Below are 22,126 nucleotides of genomic sequence, written 5' to 3'. Positions count from 1 at the left end.
GTAGTAGTCATTGTTAGTAATAATGATTCCCACTAACACATTCTGATGATGTGCCATTAATGTATGAAACATTTTAGAGGATAGATTCACTGCGTGTCCATGCTATGTACATGAATAAAAGTATGAATTATTTGTTTTTTCTGTTCCAGTGGACTGAAGTGTATGTCTTCATTTGAGGTCTGCATTTTCTAGCTGTGCTATAGTGTTTACACTGTGTATATCAAATGTTTACACAGGAAACTGCTACTTCTACTAGCAAAAACACCTAGTCTGTGAAAATGAAAATGAAACATGAAACATGTAAAATCATAAAACGAATTTTAACCAGCGAATTTGTTAGTGATAAAATGGTTAAATTAAATTGTTAAAAAGTAATTAGTTACAAAACATATTCTTTTGCTCAGCAATTTTAGATTCGGTGTATTATAGTCTCACAACTTCCAAAAACAAATTATTTACTGATAATTGATATATTTGACATTTTAGCAACCACTACTATTTGGTTAATCTGTTTTAGTTATTTTTCTTTGTTGCACTATGTGTGTAGAAATTATTGGCAAAAAAGCCCTATCCGTCCATTAAATCTATATATAGTATAGTAAATATGTCAAATTACGATGGAAAGAAAATATACACAAGTGCCAGAAAGATTCAGTTACAAATGTATGGAATCTCTAAAAAGTTTTGGACAGCAAGGGTTGATCACATTTTGAGCTGCAAGATGAGCATCCCATGTTTTCAATATACCATGCTCTTTTTTTTTTTATAATGAAAATAACTTAATAGCGAAAGACACGATGTCAAGACATACACACGTGTTAAAATGTACAGTTTTTCCACTGTGTGCTTTATTTATTATATTGTGTCGCATAACACGATGCACGGTTTATTATCAAGCTGATCTTTGAAAAGCTGATAAAATGTTTGTTTCCTTTATAATTTGCATGACTTTAACAGTTATATCATGGAAAGTAAAAAATATCGAAATTCACATTATTACCTTTTAACAAAATAAGACCACAGCAACAACTACACTGCGCTCCCCAATGCTGCACCTGCTACATATGCTCACTCTGTAATGTCCACTTACAAACATAAACTTGCAATTGGAGGGTGTGCTATCATCTGACATCATCAGTTATTGTTCAGTCTCCCTTTTCCCTGTAGCATACGCTGACTGGTCCCCTTTTAAATGGTATCGGCAGTCGCAGCCACAGACTAGTGCAAAGCAAGCCAGAGTATCTGATGTTGCAGTGATGTTACACTGGAATGAGGAAGTGGAATGGAGAGGGGTGGGACTCACACCAGAGCTTCATCCAGCCGCGTCTTTCAGAGCAGCACATGGAACAGCTGCAGTGGACTGGGAGAGCTGTCTACAACCAAGAGCAGGTATTACATGCAAACGCTTCTACTGTGTGCTTGGTTTTCTTCATAGTGGAATTTACAGGTTTGCCTGCCTAAGTAATATGAGCACTTTGAGTTTATACATTTTACATGAATGACATTTTTGGATAGTGTAATTGGAATTGGGCATGTATTTCGTTTAGAAGGACCTGTAGCACATGCGTATCTACTTTGTTCGGTTCTCGAATCCTCATCCTTACCATATCGTAAACTGAATTAAGAACACATTTCACAATTAGTTTAAAAGCTGTCTAACTATACCTGTCTACCTTAATATCAGTTTAAGTGTATTTACGAAACAGTATATCACGCACTTCTTATTGTTGTTACACATACACGTACGGAGAAATTTTATAAATACTTATCACAAATATCAGAAGACGCAAGCAGTATATAGTCTATGGATTAATCATCTCGCATGTAATATATGCATAAACAGGATATAGCGGGTTCTTATTTAGTAACAGCAAAATCCGGTTTTCATATTCTGAATTTTCACATACAGATTGTCATAAAAATATAAATAGGAGAAACATACAATCAGATATAGCACACATTTGCATGCATGTAAAATAAAAGTACACATACCAAAATTAATGTTTAATTTTATGTATATATATATATATATATATATATATATATATATATATATATATATATATATATCTGTGTGTATATGCACATATTTATTTACATTATGTATGTATGTATATATATATATATATATATACACACACACACACCACAGTGAACTAAAAAATTAATTAAATTAAACTAAAAATTAAAGTTAATTTATCTTTATATTTCACCATATTTTATGTTTGTCTTTTTCTTCTGTACTGATACATTGATTCCATTAACCTGATGATCATTTGTAAACCATATCAAACTGAATTTTAAACTGAAACCCAGAAAACTGCAGTTGGTTAAAATAAATTGTCACACTTTAAACATAACTGTACACTAATATTTGTAGGCCTTTATTTATTACTTTTTCCCTTTAGGACTACCATTAAAACCTTTGTCACACACCAAAATAGAGCTAAAAAAAAAAAAAAAAGATATAGACAAATGATATATCAATTTGATCAACAAGTATATGAATTTGCTAATAAAGATGTAAATTTGTGAAGTTTTACTTAACTATATCTGTCAGGTTTTTTAAAGTTTCATCAAGTAAATACACCACTTGGATATTATTTGTTAACTTAGGTTAAACTATGTAATACAGTTTTTATAATGGTATGGTGACTCTGAATGTAATTGTAGTATTTGTACAACAAAGTACCCAATTTGGTGGAGTTTTTTTCTTTTCCTCAAGTCAGCTAAGTCCTAAAAGTCGCTTTACAAGTATCCTCACTCGTTATTTAGGGAATAAATCCCTATTAAATGTCTCACATGTTTGCTTCTAATGTAATTTGGGACGTTTCTCTTATTTGTGCAATGTTTGATTGTGATATTGCATAATAGTTACTCATACTTTACACATATATTATTTTTTTATATAGATTACAGCCTCTGATGCAACCGTGTATTCAATTGTACAGTATGTATTGATATGGATGGATAGATGATAGATAGAGATAAGAAAAATACATATTCTTACTACTGTTTCCATTGTTAAATACAGAAATGATTTTTTAAAAATATTTAAAAATAGTAAAAGTGTTTGTATTTTAGCATTCATGACTGCATATTTTAAAGTAAAATATGTCCTTTTTTCTTCTGTTTATAGTACTATAAACAGAAGAAAAACTATCTTCACTTCCCAAAAATAATAAATACTAAGGATCCCTATCAGAAGAGATGCACACACGTGGCAAAAGAGTCTGTAGCAAATAGAGGAACTGGGAACAAAATTCAGCAGGATGGTTTAAGGACGTTTTGAAAGAACACTGAACACATAAGAACAAAATCAAACAGATCAGAGCCTACACATTGTGATTGCATTATTTATTGAAGCTTCTGTATTGAGAAAATAAATGCTCAAGAACTACGCAGATACTGATATAAAATTAGTAATACTTTCTTCTGCTCAGGAAAAATGGCTTTTGTCATATCACATGCCCTAGTATTTAATAGACATTTGTAAAAGCCCAATACAAGCAAGATAATTGTATTATACAACTCGTCATTTTATATCCTTTAATTGTGATCAGTATCTGTGTTTGCTTTGGTCTCAATATTTTATAATCCTATATAATGTCCAATTCAGGTGTTCTGATATAGTGACTGAAATAATTATGACGAGAAATACAAGTTTATGCATGTTCAAGGTGAAAAAAATTGCAACTTGATAAAAAAAAAACGTGATTTATTCATTAAACAGTACATTTTGATGAAATAAAAGCTAATTCTGAAAATTAGATCAAAGTAGCAGAACTGAAAAATCAGCAATTTAGAAGAGTTACATTTTAGCTATATTGGCATAACATTGACGTTTCACTTGTTAACTCTCCCCGTAATTTGTATACGCTGGAGGTCTGTGTTTAAGATTTCCCAAAGGGGAAACATGTTGGACATACTTCTAAGCTGACCATATTTTAAACACGATTTCGATTTCATGATAAAGAAGGCATCTTTTGCATTTCAGGTGACAGTTGACAACTATATGCTTTTTGGTACATTAAACCTTACTTTATCTGCTGCCCTGAATATTTAATTTTTGCTTCCATGAACTATTGTCAGTGCATTTGGATCTAGTTTTAATTTGTGTTTTTAAACTCTCTACACAAAGGACAGTTGGTATGCTGTGGGACCGTAGTCATAAAATGGAAAGATGTACCTTTCTGGCACAATGTGCTATATTTTATCTATATGATCTGTCCTATGGTAATTGCTCTTCATTTGGCACATTCCTGTGTTTATAAATATTAGTCTTCCCATACACAATGCAATATGTTTCTGATTTGCAGTGTATTTATGCAATTTAAATATTTTTGTTTGGGGGGGCATGTTCATTTGGCTGCACAAGTACAGGACCATATTTTGCATGTCTTGTGTTAGCTCAAATCTCTGCATTACTATGTATATCTTATCTGTGATTTAAGTTATCAAATTATTGTTTTTACAGAGATATTTACTATTTGTAAATTCTGTGGGGCATGGCTTGAATGTCTGCTCAGCAGTATGAAGATTTCATGTTCTCAAGTGTAAATTAACAATGAAAGTTTTTTTTAAATATTTTAATTGATAAGTTATTTTAGCTTGTAGTGGAAGCATGCAATTCCAGATATTGAACACCATCTCTGTGAAGCTTTTTACCCTGCACTTTGAAAAATTACTTAACATCTTTCAAAAAATTTTTTTTTTTTTTTTTTTGCGGTGGTATGTATGATGTTTGAAACTGTGGCAAATTGTACATGATGAAAACATGCAAGTACATCCAGTTCATCAACATAGAGCTTTCTTCACTACACATCAAATTGTTCTTAACTGAAATCTGAATTGCCCAATTAAGGCTAAAATAGCCAAAATGTGAGAGTATCTGAGTTGGAGATTTTTTCTAAATTTGCTGTTTTGGCTTATGTTATGCTATTTTGTTTTCAATTCATTACAATTTAGTGTTTTGTGAATAGACTTCTTAGGGATTAAGCATGTGAGTCTTAACCATGGTCTGCTTTTTCATGTCAACTTTCGATGACTAATAGCTTAAAAAATAAATTTTTATCATATTTGAACCATTTATATGTTAATATTTTGTAAGCTCTTTCAGTGTACAGTTTTATAAATTTGAGTAGTGTGTGCACTGGAAAATGTGTTAGATGTACATATTTTCAATTTGTTACACTGGATTATAACATATATAACACGATTGCTTGTAGCTTGATCATTATTAAATTGTATTATACTAATGTTATTATAATATAAAGTGATATACTAAATTGCTTTGTTACAATGCTTGGGTTAGAAAAGAAATACCCATTAAGATTGTAACACTAACATGGGATAATGTATGATTGATTGCTAATTTAGGTAAATAACATTGACAACAGTAGAGAGTGTAAACATATTTATAGAAATATTTTTAGGGTACAAATAGAATATTGTTGTTTCTTACTATTTCCATGATATATTTTTTAGGGGCGTTCAATAATAATAGAAAATCTATGCAATTATTATTGCATGTATGCAGGGCTGAATTTACATGTCAGGGTTCAAAATAATGTTATATGTGGTTAGGGTAAAGAGAGGGTACACTTATATAGAGATTACGTCAGAGTTAGATTACATAGGGTGTTTAATGTTAAATGATTGAACGCATGAGAGGGGTTATAGTTGTGGTATAAAGAGTGCTTAGAATTAATTTAATACTTAAATCAACCCAATTCACCAGTCACATGCCACCATAGTAACCTGTATCAATTATTATCTATTGATTCTTAAGGTGACACAGAAGATAATTGTTTTGAGATAAGAACCAATCCAAATATGCTCCTGCAATTTCTCCACCCACCAATAGCAAGAAAAAGGAGTTAAAGGTTAGAGGAAGAAGAGGGGACAGAAGAGAACAAAAGAGAGACTAGAATCAGAGATGTAACTAGAAACCACGGGGCCCCGTTGTGAAAATTGCCCTGCCCCCCCCCATATGACCCCGCCCCCCACATGTCCCCGCCCTCCACACACACACACGCACACACGCAGACATACAGATACACATGCAGACACACATGTAGACACACACATACAGGGACACATACATTAGATACACACACACAGACATGTAGAGACAACCATACACTCATATACACACACACATTCAGACACCCACACATACATTCACAGACACACAGACACACAAACACTCACTCACAGACACACACACACTCACAGACACACACAAATTATTCATATTTTTTAAAATTAAAAATATCCACCCAGCCTCCCTACCTGGAGAGCTGGCATGGATCTGTCCCTGGGGTCCAGTGGGGCCTCAGTGAGGCGGGTGGCTGTATTCCCGGCAGAGGTGGCGAGGGAGCTGTAATGTCATATTCTGGCTCCCGACATCAGCAAACGTCGTGGGAACATAGCCACCTGCTGGGGGGGTCCATTAAGTTGTCAGCAGGAACACTCTTGGGCCACTCTATGGCAGGAGGAACATGGGAGGCTGCATCCCGGTCTGACAGGAAGTGCTCTTTTAGTGAGCACTTCCTGACAGACCGCTCGGTCACGCTGCACACAGGCAGGAGGGGAGCAGCACAGCGTTCTCCTCCTGTCAGACACCCGGGTGGTATTCAGGTGGCCTACAGTCACAGGGGTTGTGGCTGGGGGCCCGGTCGCAGCTGCGACCCCTGCGACCATGGTAGGTACGCCACTGATTAGAAAATTAGAAGTAGGTAAATCAGAAAAAGATTTGGGGATTTGGGGATAGTCTCTCCTAAATCTCTTACTTCCACTGAATTGACCGTATTGAACAAATGCCTTAAAGGACCACTATAGTGCCAGGAAAACAAACTTGTTTTCCTGGCACTATAGGGTCATTAGGTCCCCCCCACCCTTAATGGCCCCCCTTCAGCCTTTCTCCAGCGCCGGGCTCCCTCGGCGCTGGTGACCTCTCCTCCTCCGGCCGACGTAAGCGCAGAACTTGCGTGGCAAGAGCTGCGCGTGTATTCACACTGCCCATAGGAAAGCAGTACTAAAAAAAAAAGCATTAGTTTCCTATGGATGTCAGTGTCTTCTCACTGTGATTTTCAGGGAGACAGCCACAGCCGCAGTGTAAACATAGCAGTTTCTCAATGGCCCCGGTGCGAAAATGGATCCGTTCCGTTCCACCCCCGCGTGTTTACTCTGTGCGGGCCGGGGCCGCAACACATAGCGGCGGGCACCTGGTCGACCCCAGCGACCGCGGTATGTACGCCAGTGAATGCAGATGCACACTCACTTAAAGAACCACTACAGACACCTAGATCACATCAGCTCAATGAAGTGGTCTGGGTGCCAGGTCCCTCTAGTTTTAACCCTGCAGCTGAAAACATAGCAGTTTCAGAGAAACTATGTTTCACTGAGCTTTAATCCAGCCTCTAGTGACTGTCTCACTTACTGCCGCTAGAGGCGCTTCCGCAATTCTCACTGTGAAAATCACAGTGAGAAGACGCTGGACGTCCATAGGAAAGCATTGAGTAATGCCGCGCATGCGCAATCGGAGCTAAGAGGTGGATCGGGGCGGAAGGGATCCCCAGCGCCAGAGGAGTCTGGCGCTGGAGAAAGGTAAGTGCTGAAGGGGTTTTAAACACACCCACTCTTACAAACAGATGCATACACACTAGCTAACAGACACACACATTTACTGACAGAGACACACTCAGCGACATACATACACTCTCAATGACAAACACACACTCACTAACAGACACACTCAGTATCAGACACACACAGTAACACTCACTGACACAAACTAAAACACACACACTGACACTCACTCGCAGACACATACTCAATAACAGACACACAAACTAACACACCCACTGACACGCACTAGCAGACACACACACACACTAACACACATACACGTGTTTTTTTTTGTTGTTGTTTTTTTTTATTTAATCCCCCAGCCTCCTTACCTTTGGGAGAGCTGAGGGGATTCCCTGGGGTCCAGTGTTGCTGCTGGGCGGGCTGTCACCGGGCGGGCTGTCTGGCTGGCTGGCGCGCGAGGGAGCACTCTCCCTGAGCGCCCTCTGCCCAGCTCCCTCACGCACCACGTACTGATGCCTGAGCCGGAATGACGTCATATTCCATAAATCCAGTTTTCTGTTTTTACCAGGTTTGGGGATCACTGTGATTGTAGTCGCTAGGATCCCCTGATGGAACTTGTCTCCCTTCTGAAGTTGGTTTAAGGCATCAGTGAGGTGTGGGGTTAAGATTTCTCTGAATTTCTTATAGTACCCTGCTGGTAGACCGTCTAGGCCTGGTGATTTGCCGCTTTTTGTCTACTTAATTGCTGCTTGCACTTCCTCCACAGACATCGGTGCATCTAAAGCGCTGGCTTCCTCTGGTGTGAGTGTATCAGGACTGAATCCTTGTAGTTATTGTGCCGTGGCTGCGGTCATTGTGTCCTGGCAAGCCTCTGCCGATTCGGTGGTAATATTGTACAAGCGTTCGTAATATGCATGGAACTCGCCAGCAATCTCCTCGGGGAATTGTATTAGGGTTAATTTTGATGTCCGTAGCGCGTGTACTTGTGCTCTAGCTTGTTGGCCCCGAATCATGCAGACAAGTAATCTCCCTCCCTTATTGGCGTGGATGTAGAAGAAGGCTCTAGATCACTGGATCTCTCTGTGGTGTTTGCGGGCCCGTCAGGTTTCAAGTAAAGTACGGTATTGAGCCTCCAGTTGTGTAGGGCTTCTAATTTCGCTATCTGATCATTGAGTTCAGTCATGCGTTGCTGTGCCTTCTTTTTGTGAGATGCTAACCATATAAAGTGTCCCCAGAGCATCATTTTAGATATGTACTCTGTGTTGTTCTCACTAAAGTATTGGTTTAAGTGTTCCATCAGTTGTGCCTGGACTTCCAGGTCTTAGAGGAGCAACTTGTTCTGTCTCCATGCCGTCTGGGTGGGCCTGAATAAGGGCGAGTCCAGAAGCAGGGATACTGTGCTGTGGTCTGACCATGGTGTTGGGAGTATCTCTGCTTTCTGGAGTCTTTGGAGGCCCTCTTGTTGGATGAAAAAATAGTCGATGCGCAAATATCTTTGGTGTATGTCCGAGTAATGTGTATAGTCTTGGCTTTCCGGGGATAGAGCACTCCAGGCATCCACCAGTCTCAGGTCACGTAGGGTTCTACGAATCGTTCTGTGGGATGCTGCTGTGCCCGGTTGATGAGTCAGAGAGTGGGTCTAAAGGCACAATGAAGTCCCCTCCGAGAATTAGTGTTCCTTCCGTAAAGTTGACAAGTTTTAAGAGTGTTTTGCAAAGAAACTTTGCTTGTTTTGCATTTGGGGCATATACTGAGGCAAATGTGTAAGTTTTCTGTGACCCTGTACCTTTTAAAAAAAAGGTATCTGCCCTCCGGGTCTGCGAGTGTTTTGCTCAGGGAGAATTGTAGACTGACATCTAAGAGGCTTGCGTGCCTTGCTTGCCGTAGGGTGATAACTGTGGTGGTTGGTCGGATACTTTCTATCTTTCAATCTATGTGTTTCTGTTGGTCTGAGGTGTGTTTCTTGTAACATTGCTATAGAACCGTGTCTGTGTTTAAGTTCGCATGAGAGATGTGAGCGCTGCAGTTCTGTGTTGTGATGTGTAAGGGTGCGGCGGCATATGCCATAGTTTGAGCCTTTGACTTTTGCGTGGGATGGAAGTGTGTTCAACGCCATATGTATCACCACTCCTGGAGCTCACACACACCCCAGGGTCTGGCAAATAACAGAGCAAAAGGACCAAGGTTAGGGGGTTCAGAGGTGGTGTCACCCAGCTGCGGTCCTGGGAGCAGTATGGGGAGCGTGGAGAAGGGGGGGTGCAAAGGGAGGGGGAGCAAGAGATGGAAACCCTCAGTGTCATGACCACGCCCCCCCATCTTAAATGATTTTAATAAGATGAAAAAACACAAATCGGATCATTTTAATTTAAGTCATCCAGAAAAACTAGCCCTCAAACAACTTCAGGAAGATGAGGACATTGTTACTAAACCAGACTATAAGGGTGGAGATCTAGTTATATTTTAAAGAAATGTATATAGAAGAGGCTCTCAAACAGCTTAATGACCGTAACACACATGATAAATTAACTTATGACCACACTTATCAAATTAAAGGGATTCAAACAGTTTTTAAATAAAGGTAGGACCCTTAATAAACAAGAATACGATTATTGAAATGTTCCACATTCTAAAATACCTAAAATGTTTTTTTACCAAAGATTCATAAAAATGAAACAAAACCACCAGGTTGTCCAATTGTTTCTGGTAGTAACTCTTTTATCCAATTTAGAGTACCTAAATATTTTACTACAACCTGCGGTAAAAAATATGCAATCCTACCTTAAAGACTATATCTCCCTCCTTCTATTCTTTCATTTTTTTATGCCACCCTTATTATATCCTAATGATTTGTGACGTACTGTCTCTTTACACCATTATCCCTCACCACATAGTATGTGAAGCAGTCACCAGTATACTAAGAGAAAAAAAAGATTAATTCCTGATTCACAAATTGATTTTATTAAGGAAGGTATTGAGATTATTTTAAATAATAATTATTTTTGGTTCTTAGATTGTTTTTATCTCCAAAAACAAGGCACAGCTATGTGGGACTAGGTTTTCCCCAACATATGCAAATGTATTTATAGCAGATTGGGAATCTCAAGCCATTTGGGGTAACCATACTTGGAGGACAAACCTAGTTTTTTATTTTTGTTATATAGATGATCTATTTATTATCTGGGATGTCCTTACTACTTTTTTAAACTACCTCAACAGCAACGATAAAGGCATTATCCTCACATCTGAATACAATAAGAAGGAGATACATTTTTTTAGATATACAGATTTTTATTTAAAACCGAGAGATAAATACATATTTTTAAAAAGTATGTACAAATACAGTTATAAATCAGACCAGTTGCCATTACAAACCTTGGCTTGAAAGTTCCCCTAAAAGTCAGTTTCTAAGGTTGAGAAAAACTGCTCTAAACTTGAAGACTTCGAACAACAATTGAGTTTACAGAGGAAGAGGTTCTATTTCAACTGTCAAAAGTCAAGACAAAGAAGTCAATGGGACCTGATGGAATACACCCAAAGTTATTAAAAGAGCTTAGTGGTATACTAGCAAAACCATTAACAGATTTATTTAACCAATCATTGTTAACAGGAGTAGTCCCAGAAGATTGGAAATTGGCAAATGTTGTGCCTATTCACAAGAAAGGTGAATAGGCAACTATAGGCCAGTAAGCCTTACTTCAGTAGTGGGGAAAGTAATGGAAACCATGTTAAAGGATAGGATTGTTGAACATCTAAAATCACATGGATTTCAAGATTAGAGACAACATGGGTTTACTTCAGGGAGATCATGCCAAACTAATCTTATTGATTTTTTTTGATTGGGTAACTAAAATAATAGATCAGGGTGGTGCAGTAGACATTGCTTACCTAGTTTTCAGTAAAGCTTTTGACACTGTTGCACATATAAGACTTATCAATAAATTGCAATCTTTAAATTTGGATTCCAATATTGTTGAATGGGTAAGGCAGTGGCTGAGTGACAGGCAACAGAGGGTCAATGGAGTATATTCGAAGCATGGGCTTGTCACTAGTGGGGCACCTCAGGGATCTGTACTTGGACCCATTCTCTTTAATATTTTTATTAGTGATATTGCAGAAGGTCTTGATGTTAAGGTATGTCTTTTTGCTGATGATGATAAGATATGTAACAGGGTTGATGTTCCAGGAGGGATAAGCCAAATGGCAAATGATTTAGGTAAACTAGAAAAATGGTCAGCGTTGTGGCAGCTGGCATTTAATGTGGATAAGTGCAAGATAATGCATCTTGGATGTAAAAACCCAAGGGCAGAGTACAGAATATTTGATAGAGTCCTAACCTCAACATCTGAGGAAAGGGATTTAGGGGTAATTATTTCTGATGACTTGAATGTAGGCAGACAATGTAAGAGAGCAGCAGGAAATACTAGCAGAATGCTTAGCTGTATAGGGAGAGGTATTAGCAGTAGAAAGAGGAAAGTGCTCATGCCATTATACAGAACACTGGTGAGACCTCACTTGGAGAATTGTACGCAGTACTGGAGACCGTATCTCCAGAAGGATATTGATACTTTAGAGAGAGTTCAGAGAAGGGCTACTAAACTGGCTCATGGATTGCTGGATAAAACTAGGAAAGGTTAAAGAAACTTAACACGTATAGCTTGGAGGAAAGACGAAACAGGGGGTATATGATAGAAACATTTAAATACATAAAGGAAATCAACACAGTAAAGGAGAAGACTATATTTAAAAGAAGAAAAAACTACCACAACAAGAGGACAGTCTTAAATGAGAGGGGCAAAGGTTTAAAAATAATATCAATAAGTATTACTTTACTGAGAGGGTAGTGGATGCATGGAATCAGGGTGGGTGCCACCTATAGGCAGAGTAGGCGCTGGCCTAGGGCGCACTGCAGCTTATCCGACTGCATGCGGTTTTGGCACGCAGCACTAAAAAGAGGGGAGCGCGGGCTCTGCTCTGAAAATAATAATTGAGTGAGTGCCATAAATCTAATTGCAGCGCCGGATTTGTGTGCCAAGCGGATGCATATTAAACCTTGTGGTCGCAGCCGGCCCCTGTCACTCTGTCTCCCTAGCAGGTCGCAGCCAGGCTCCTGTCTCTGTGTTCCCCCGCGGCCTGCCGAGAGGAAATTAGATTAGTAAGGTCACTTCCTCCCGGCCAGCTAACAGGGATTCACATGGGCAGGAGGCAGCAGCAGCATACAGTGAGCAGAGGTGCTGAGGAAGCCTGGTGCCTCCGGCCCCAACTCCCATAAACTTAGGCCAGCCAGCTCCACCCTTCTGCAACAAAATGAAGGAACCATGTAAATTGTTATTTGTATATAACTGTGCATGTGTGTAGTTTGTGCATACCTGTATGTCAGTGTGTGTACCTGTTTGTCTGTTTATGTGTATCTGTGTCTCTGTGTTTATACCAGTGTGTACGTGTACCTGTGTCTATCTGAGTGTATGTGTACATGTGTGTCTATGTATGTCTATCTGAGTGTATGTGTACATGTGTGTCTATGTATGTATATCTGTGTGTATGTGTACCTGTGTGTCTGTGTGTGTATATCTGAGTGTGTATATCTGAGTGTATGTGTATGTATGAGTGTATGTGTACCTGTGTATGTATATCAGTGTATGTGTACCTGTGTTTTATATATAAACAAAACAAGTGCACACTCCACCAGAAAGGTAAAATTAGGCTCTACACTTAAGTGAAGGATTCCCTTAACCTTCACAAATCACAAACAAAGAAATACAAAAATAAGTGGAGCACTAAAATACCTTTACAATTGTAGATACGGTGTGTATAGATAATACTGTATTATAGCCTGTAAACAACAGACAACCACATCATAGTGCAGACAAATATGTAACACAGGAAAAATAGAGAACAATGCGCAAATAAAATGTACACTCACAAATATAGAGCCACAGGGTCACCTGGCTCTAGTGATAAACGCCTTGGGATCTTTAAAGGGGATCCACTGCCCTCTTCTTGTATCCTCCTGTTGTCTTCAACTTCCAAATAGGAGATAAGGATGCAAATGGGTCAGTTTTCCATAAATCAGGAAGAAATTTATTGAACAAAATAAACTCAAATAAATCTTGACAAATAAAAACAAAGATTCAAATGAATCAAAATAATATATGTAAAATAGTCTATAAAACCAAAACGCGTTTCGCCAGGAGCTGGCTTCCTCAGTTGGTGTAAGTTTCCAAATGGCACTTTTCCTGCTTTTATAGGAGGTAGATTGCTTGATTGTCGGCATCTGTGTTATCGGGCGTGATGTTTCGTGGGACGTGTGTTTCGTTAATGTGTCCATGCCGGCATCCGTAAACCCGGAAGTTCTATTCGTGGGACGCACACGTGATCGGTCTGTGGAACGCACACGTGACCGGATAACCAGTATAATTTTCTGCTTGTCCTCCTATTCGTTCTTCGTGGAACGCAAGTATTGCGTTCCTTCTAGTTCATTTACATAGATATTCACAGAGCGTCTTTGTATCTAATAAGTCCAAAAACTCGTAATTCAAAATTCATTAAAAAACGAGTAAAAAGAGGGAAACAAAAAAGGGAGTATCAAAACAGGATTTGCAAGGGCAATTACTATTAATGATAAATACATATGAACACTACAAAAACCTTTAAAATGTAATCCCAATTCATACAGTAAAAATAAGGGGGCTGGTTCATTGATGATATATTTTTTATTTGGAAAGGAGATGAAACCAGTCTAGAACATTTTTTAACTTTTTTAAATAACAATGATTGGGGGATCAGACTCACCTCCACCCACAGTAATTCAGACATCAATTTTTTAGATTTGAACATTTTTATAGAAGAAGGGACACTTCACACCAAAAACTATTTTAAAGAGGTGGACTGCAATGGATATATTGACTTAACAAGTTGCCATCACACCCCATGGCTTACTAATGCACCAAAGAGCCAATTCATGAGACTAAGGAGAAACTGTACGCAAGAAAGAGATTTTTTAACACAGACACAAGTTATAAAGAGTCAGTTCTTGGAAAAGGGGTATAATGAAGAAGGCTTACAATCAAGTATTGAGGAAATTCAAAGACTGAAAAGGAGTGATTTACTTTCCTACAATAAAAAGAAAACTCAAGATGTAAGAAAAAATAAATTCAAGATTCCTTTTGTTTGTAACTACTCAGCAAAAAATAAAAAAGTAAGATATGCCATTAACAAATATTGGCACCTTTTACAGGATGACCCTATTCTTAAGGAAATTTTACCACCCAAACCTCAAATAGTACATAGGGGATGTAAGAATATTAAACATATTTTAGTTAATAGTGTTTTAAAAGACCCTTCTAGTAAAAGTGATAATTTTCTTACAAAAAGTAAAGGTTTTTATGGATGTGGATCATGCCTAGCATGTAGGGAAACCAATAGCAAAAAAAGAAATATTAAAAATACTAAAGAGATTAGTAATAAAGAATATGATATAAGAGATCAATTGACCTGTCATTCTAAGAACATTATCTACCTCCTAGTATGCCCCTGCAACAAAATGTATATAGGGAGAACAATAAGATGCTTACACATTAGGGTTTCTGAGCATATAAGGAATATCAAGAAAGGTATAGAAACCCACAGTGTCCCTCAACATTTCAAACAGTACCATAACCAAAACCCACAGGGACTTTCATTTTGTGCATTAAAATTGATTAAAAGGAAGTGGAGAGGTGGAGATTTCTTACAACAAATTGGGAAGGAAGAGATGTCATTTATTTATAATTTTAACACTTTAGTTCCGTTTGGGTTAAATTTAGATTTTGAGCTTTGTCATTTTTTATAACCATCTCCTCTTTAAGATCTCCATCTCTAAATAAAGCTTTCCCTCTCCCTTATAATTATCACTTTAGGTAAATTTACACTTAATGGGTTCAATTCCCGAAATTTTATTATTAGTATTTCATATTTTATCCCTTTTATTTGAATTGTGGATGCCATTGTGAACTACTTTTAAACCAGCCCCCTTATTTTTACTGTATGAATTGGGATTACATTTTAAAGGTTTTTGTAGTGTTCATATGTATTTATCATTAATAGTAATTGCCCTTGCAAATCCTGTTTTGATACTCCCTTTTTTGTTTCCCTCTTTTTACTCGTTTTTTAATGAATTTTGAATTACGAGTTTTTGGACTTATTAGATACAAAGACGCTCTGTGAATATCTATGTAAATGAACTAGAAGGAACGCAATACTTGCGTTCCACGAAGAACGAATAGGAGGACAAGCAGAAAATTATACTGGTTATCCGGTCACGTGTGCGTTCCACAGACCGATCACGTGTGCGTCCCACGAATAGAACTTCCGGGTTTACGGATGCCGGCATGGACACATTAACGAAACACACGTCCCACGAAACATCACGCCCGATAACACAGATGCCGACAATCAAGCAATCTACCTCCTATAAAAGCAGGAAAAGTGCCATTTGGAAACTTACACCAACTGAGGAAGCCAGCTCCTGGCGAAATGCGTTTTGGTTTTATAGACTATTTTACATATATTATTTTGATTCATTTGAATCTTTGTTTTTATTTGTCAAGATTTATTTGAGTTTATTTTGTTCAATAAATTTCTTCCTGATTTATGGAAAACTGACCCATTTGCATCCTTATCTCCTATTTGGAAGTTGAAGACAACAGGAGGATACAAGAAGAGGGCAGTGGATCCCCTTTAAAGATCCCAAGGCGTTTATCACTAGAGCCAGGTGACCCTGTGGCTCTATATTTGTGAGTGTACATTTTATATGCGCATTGTTCTCTATTTTTCCTGTGTTACATATTTGTCTGCACTATGATGTGGTTGTCTGTTGTTTACAGGCTATAATACAGTATTATCTATACACACCGTATCTACAATTGTAAAGGTATTTTAGTGCTCCACTTATTTTTGTATTTCTTTGTACCAGTGTTTTAGCCTATATGTGTACCTGTGTGTTTTGCGCCTGTGTATCTGTTTGTCAGAGTGTATGTGTACTTATGTACCTGTGTTTCAGCGTGTATGTGTACCTGTGTGTCTATGCTCCTGTGTGTCGGAGTGTATGTGTACCTGTGTGTCAGAGTCTATGTGTGCAAGTATACTTGTGTTAGTGTGTATGTGTATCTGTGTATCTGTGTGCTACTTTACACATCGCCACCTTCCACTGTGCACACTGCCACTGTGCACACTGCCACCTTCCACTGTACACACTGCCACCTTCCACTGTACACACTGCCACCTTCCACTATACACACCGCCACCTTCCACTGTACACACCGCCACCTTCCACTGTACACACCGCCACTTTACACACTGCATCCAATACATAAACACACACTCTGCATTCATTACACAAACACAAACTGCATCCACTACACAACATACACTCTATATTCGCTATACGTACACCTAATCTACTTCATACTATATCCACTACACACAAACACTATACACACACTGCATAAATTACACAGACACTGCACACACTGCATCTATTACACAAACATACAATCTGCATTCACCATATAAACACACAGTCTACATCTATTACACACACTGCATCCACTATACACGTACACCTCATCCACTATACACACCCTCCTGCATCCCACTACACACACACACACACACACACACACTACAGGAGGGGGCGGAGTCAATGGGGGCGGCAAAACTACTTTTGCCTAGGGTGGCAAAGATCCTTGCACCAGCCCTGCATGGAATAGTCTTCCAGCTAAAGTGGTAGAGCTTAACACAGTAAAGGAGTTTACGCATGCGTGGGATAGGCATAAGGCTATCCTAACTATAAGATAAGGCCAGGGACTAATGAAAGTATTTAGAAAATTGGGCAGACTAGATGGGCCGAATGGTTCTTATCTGCCGTCACATTCTATGTTTCTAATAGAAGCAAGACCTCTATCCAGAGCAAGACCTTGATGCTATCATTGATGGTATTAAAACACACAATAGAAATAACCTTTAAACTTATAAGGAGAAGAATACTGATGCCCCTTCCATCCCTATAATTTTTGATTTTAACAATAATATCAAAGATATTAAAAAGATTATCAAGGGGGCATGGCCTAACCACCGAAGCGGACAGACGCAGGGCCTCGGAGTTCCGGCTAAAAAAATCCTAAAATAGAGGTGACCCACGAACAAAAGGCGCCTTAAAGGCTCCCTACACTCACCTGATGGGCAAGAAAACAAAAAAACTGAAGCCCGACCGACCCCAGCAGGGGAGAAGCATTGGGGACCTATGGCGGCAGGCACATGGCGCCCAGGAGTCTGCAATGGCATCCCTCCATGGCGGCTGCTCCGACTTCTCTGATGGGATGTCGGAGGAAGGAGACGAAGACCACGCGCTGGCAATGGTGCTGCAACCGGCAACACGAGCAGCGCCTCCACATGGATCTCCAGACGCCGCCCCAGTCACCCTAGCAGCCATCAGGGAGATCATGGCAGATTTCCACACTAAGATCTCGGCGGATGTGGCCTGACAGGCCGCCTCGGAGAGATGGAACACACAACACAAACCCACACACAGCAAATTAAAGTGCTAACACAACGGGTGGAAGAGCTCACGAAACAGAGCGCAAAGCATGAGAGCAGATTTGACACCCTAGAAGATAAGTGGAGACAGAGGAACATAAAACTCAGGGGTGTCGGGGAGACGGTGCCGCCAGAAGAACTCCCACACTTCGCAAGGCGCCTCCTGACAGCCATACTCACGCCGAGGCAGGCTAAAACAATATCACTGGAGGGCATATTTCGACTCCCGAAACCAATCAAGGCACCAACCGCAGCCTCCGGGGACGACATAATGCAGTTCCAGACCCTCAGAGACAAGGCAGCAGTAATGGCGGCCACCAGGGGGCAAACTCCCTACGATTTTGAAGGAATGTCCTTAACCTTCTTCGCTGACCTGTCGGGGGGAACCCTTGCTTGGCGAAGGTCGCTCCGACCGCTTACCTCCCTCCTACGCAAGAAAACCATCAGCTATCGATGGAGCCAGTCTCGTTCATTGCAGATACCACGTGGAGACACCACCATCACCATACGTGACCTGCCAGAGGCATCACGCCACTTGCAAGCATTAGGACTGCCATTGGACTCGCTGGGCCCGACACACCCTCACGGCTGGGACCCCGGGGCTACTCGTGACTTTGTGCCCAGGGATCAAGCGCTAACCACTAGAGCTGGAACCACGACCTGATTCCCCAAAAGGTCCGAACCCGGGGGTATAGGCAACTGGACCCCCAAGCATTCCCGACCCCCATCCTCCCGTGGAATACCGCCTGAAAAGGAACCCATAAGCAGAGAAACACGGCGGCCCACACCTAGCGCCCGTGACATGACGAACATTGCTTAAAACCACACTGCTGTTTCCTGAACTGAGCATCCAGCTACAGCGGATCGTCAACACAAGCCCCTCCATAGACATCGGCTGGAGGACCCGGCTAACAGGCCCCTCAGACCTGATAGACTTACGGGACACTCCACACTCCTCAGATAGCTCTCTCATATTATTCACCATACTATTTTAATTTAGTCAGACCTATTTCTGCATTGCTTTATTGCACTAAGATGATACCTGTGTAACCCTGTAGACCGACACGAAAGGGGCTGGGCAGAAAGCAGGCAGTTTGTTCATATGGCTGGCAGCACTTGTATGCAAGTAGCCAGGGTATTTTCCTTTTCTCTCCTGGGGTATTGTGCCCGTGTCTCAAGGCGAACCTCTAACTTTTAACTTTCAATTCTTAAGCAATAAGCCCCCACCACACAAATGCGTTACCAATGCAGTGGCATGGCAGCCAGTACCTAGGTACCTGACCCAGAAAAGTGGGCTTACCCAAAACCGCAAAGCATAAAGCTTAACGCATCCAACGTAAAGAAACCCCTTACCACCGAAGTTTAACATGTTGTTATACGTTCATCTTAAGTTATAGTGTTATTTTAATGACGAAAATGCATTACCATCACGTGACATCTTTCTCTGTAACTTAGACGTAGGGTAACGTGTATAACACTGTCGCAATGTTACTCCCTATCTAAATGTCTCACAATTTACCTGCCTATCATCTGTTTCTTGCCGACATATATGTCACACCAGTTTCATATAGGCCTCAACTCATATACTCACTCGTGTCTGAGTTGATGGCACTAACCACATCTGATGCCTCGCTATATGCCTTAGATATGTGTGAGTACCACGTTTTATTTCAGTTACTTTCATTTAACCCTACACGGACTAACTGATTATCTATATGTTCAATATAAAAACTGTGCAATTTATACTGCCACTGTCTAACCTGTATAAAACTTGAAATAAGCCGTTGTGGCGTCTGTTGACATGTTATGACCATCCGCACAACAAAAATAAAGAATTAAAAAAAAAAAAAAAGATCAATAAGCATTGGCACATTATAAATCAGGACAAAATACAAAAAAAAAAAGAATCATCCCTAATTATCCCAACAATCTTTAGAGGAACTGCCAAATTTTAAATGTATTTTAACTAATACATTTACTAAATCGGTAAACAATTGAAAAAGATCCACTTTGTCTAATATGAAAGCCTTTTTTTAATATAAAAAATGCATTGTCTGCAAGACAACTGAAAATATTGGATTGAACAAAATTACTCAGTTTACCTGCAATAACACAAATAAAACGTATAAAATAAAAGATTTTATTACACACCTTAAAATCGTTATCTTAAAAATATCGGCACGTCATTCCCCCTCACGCCTACTTCCTTTTTCTTCCCCATCAGCCCTGTTATTGCCACTTTCCCCTGTCTTTATGCATTTGTTCTTTCCATATCCAATATGGTCACTTTGAGTAGTCACGTGACTCACGGCGTCCTATTATCCTTGTTCTCTGCCTTTCATGTTTTATTATTCTTTTTTTATTAATTTTAACATTCGATTTTACAGCTTAGTATTGTCTAGATTATATAGTTTATCTTTAATTTTAAATATAGTATTTTGGTCACGATCGCGCCCATGTAGCTATGATTTCATTTACCCGCCAAATCAAAATTACTATGTGTTTTATCATATAAAAGACTGTGAATGCCAGATATTTGTTTGATAACCACTTGATAATGCCCTACTTGGGAAAAACGTGTTGCGGATTGTTTTTACTTGTATTAATAAAAGTATATTGGCTACTTTATTCTGGTATTGTGCCATACACCTTTTTCTTTGTTTTTATAAATTTTATTTTTTTTACCTGGCAAACTACTTTTACTTCTCCATTGAGGATCTCACCAATAATCCCAGGTGGGAATTATATCACCCACGCTGAAAATACTGAGCGGGTTATCTGCTCAGGAAATTGTGAGTATGTTTTAGGTTTTAAAAAGGAAAAGGAAACATGTTGCGCCAAACAGCTATACACGTATGATACATTTATTTTATTTGTTTAAAAATCTTTATTTTTGTCGTGCAAGAATTTACAACAGTGTCTGTGTAGCCACAATAGCCATTGCAGACGCAATCATATGCAACATATCTAAACAGTTTCGTGGTGTAATTAAACTCAGCACGTTTTGTAATTTAACCCCTTAAGGACACATGACATGTGTGACATGTCATCATTCCCTTTTATTCCAGAAGTTTGGTCCTTAAGGGGTTAATGAACAGGAAAAACATTAAGCATTGTACAGTTTAATGTATGTGTTGGTAAAGGTGTTGAAGTATCTAGGTCACTTGTTGGTCTATGCATTTATTAATTCTTTATTTTATTTTGTTGTGTGGAATGTTACAGATTTCTCAACCGGCGCTATATGAGCGTGTTTCATGGCTTACGAGGAGTATACAGTGGCGTATTAGTGTGCTCATTTTTATATATAAGTGACAGGCTGGACTAAACTTGTCTATTATCAGAGTAATTTTAATTATATGGTATTTAACAACGGTGGGCTGCACTAGTATAATTATGTCAAAATATCATAGTGTTACGTGTAGTTATAGCAGGTGCTTAGGGTGAGTCCTTCTCTATAAATTTAGGCTGCCCATAGAGCTCGTGGTGTCCGGTGTAGTGACAGTCAGCCCGTGTAGTGTTTACATTAGTGATATACATAAGTAACTGACAAGGTGTTAAGTTCAAACCAAAACTATACATATAGTAAGGCCACATCTGAATACCATATCAATCATCAGGGTTAGTAAGCTATGTTCGTATTAAATGTGTCCGTAATTGGACAGGTTGACCGTGCATTGTGACTGAACAAATATATTTACATTTCAGCTGTTAGTGTACTACAATACAGATCATTGCGCAGTGTGCTTAGAGATTTCGTATAAGCTTTAGGCCTGTTCTGGCTAAAATCAATAAGGTACGTGGCGTACAGCCTCTCTTGACTGGTATAACATTGCCGCTTAGTATTAGCTTAAGGTTACCTCTGGCATCTGGTTAGGGCTAGTTTTAGAGCCAAAACAAAACAAAGTAAATGGCTCAAAGTAAATGGCTCAAATCAGAAGGCAGTTGTACTAAACGGTTA

The 22,126-nt window shown here is 39.2% G+C and overlaps 1 protein-coding gene across 2 annotated transcripts in view; it reads left to right on the top strand.

Annotated features, from left to right (window-relative positions):
• Window positions 1-1,298: 1,298 nt before the first annotated feature.
• Window positions 1,299-22,126, top strand: part of IKZF1 (IKAROS family zinc finger 1) — a 519,714-nt gene continuing 498,886 nt past the window's right edge. For both annotated transcript variants that reach the window (XM_063452036.1, XM_063452035.1), the window contains exon 1: window positions 1,299-1,389. The gene's annotated coding sequence lies outside the window, so the exon portion shown is untranslated. The remainder of the gene's footprint in view (window positions 1,390-22,126) is intronic.

The sequence above is a fragment of the Pelobates fuscus genome, chromosome 4 (assembly GCF_036172605.1).
Source record: "Pelobates fuscus isolate aPelFus1 chromosome 4, aPelFus1.pri, whole genome shotgun sequence".
NCBI classification, from domain to species: domain Eukaryota; kingdom Metazoa; phylum Chordata; class Amphibia; order Anura; family Pelobatidae; genus Pelobates; species Pelobates fuscus.
Note: the sequence above shows the minus strand (reverse complement) of the source record. Positions and strands in the feature narration are given on the sequence as shown.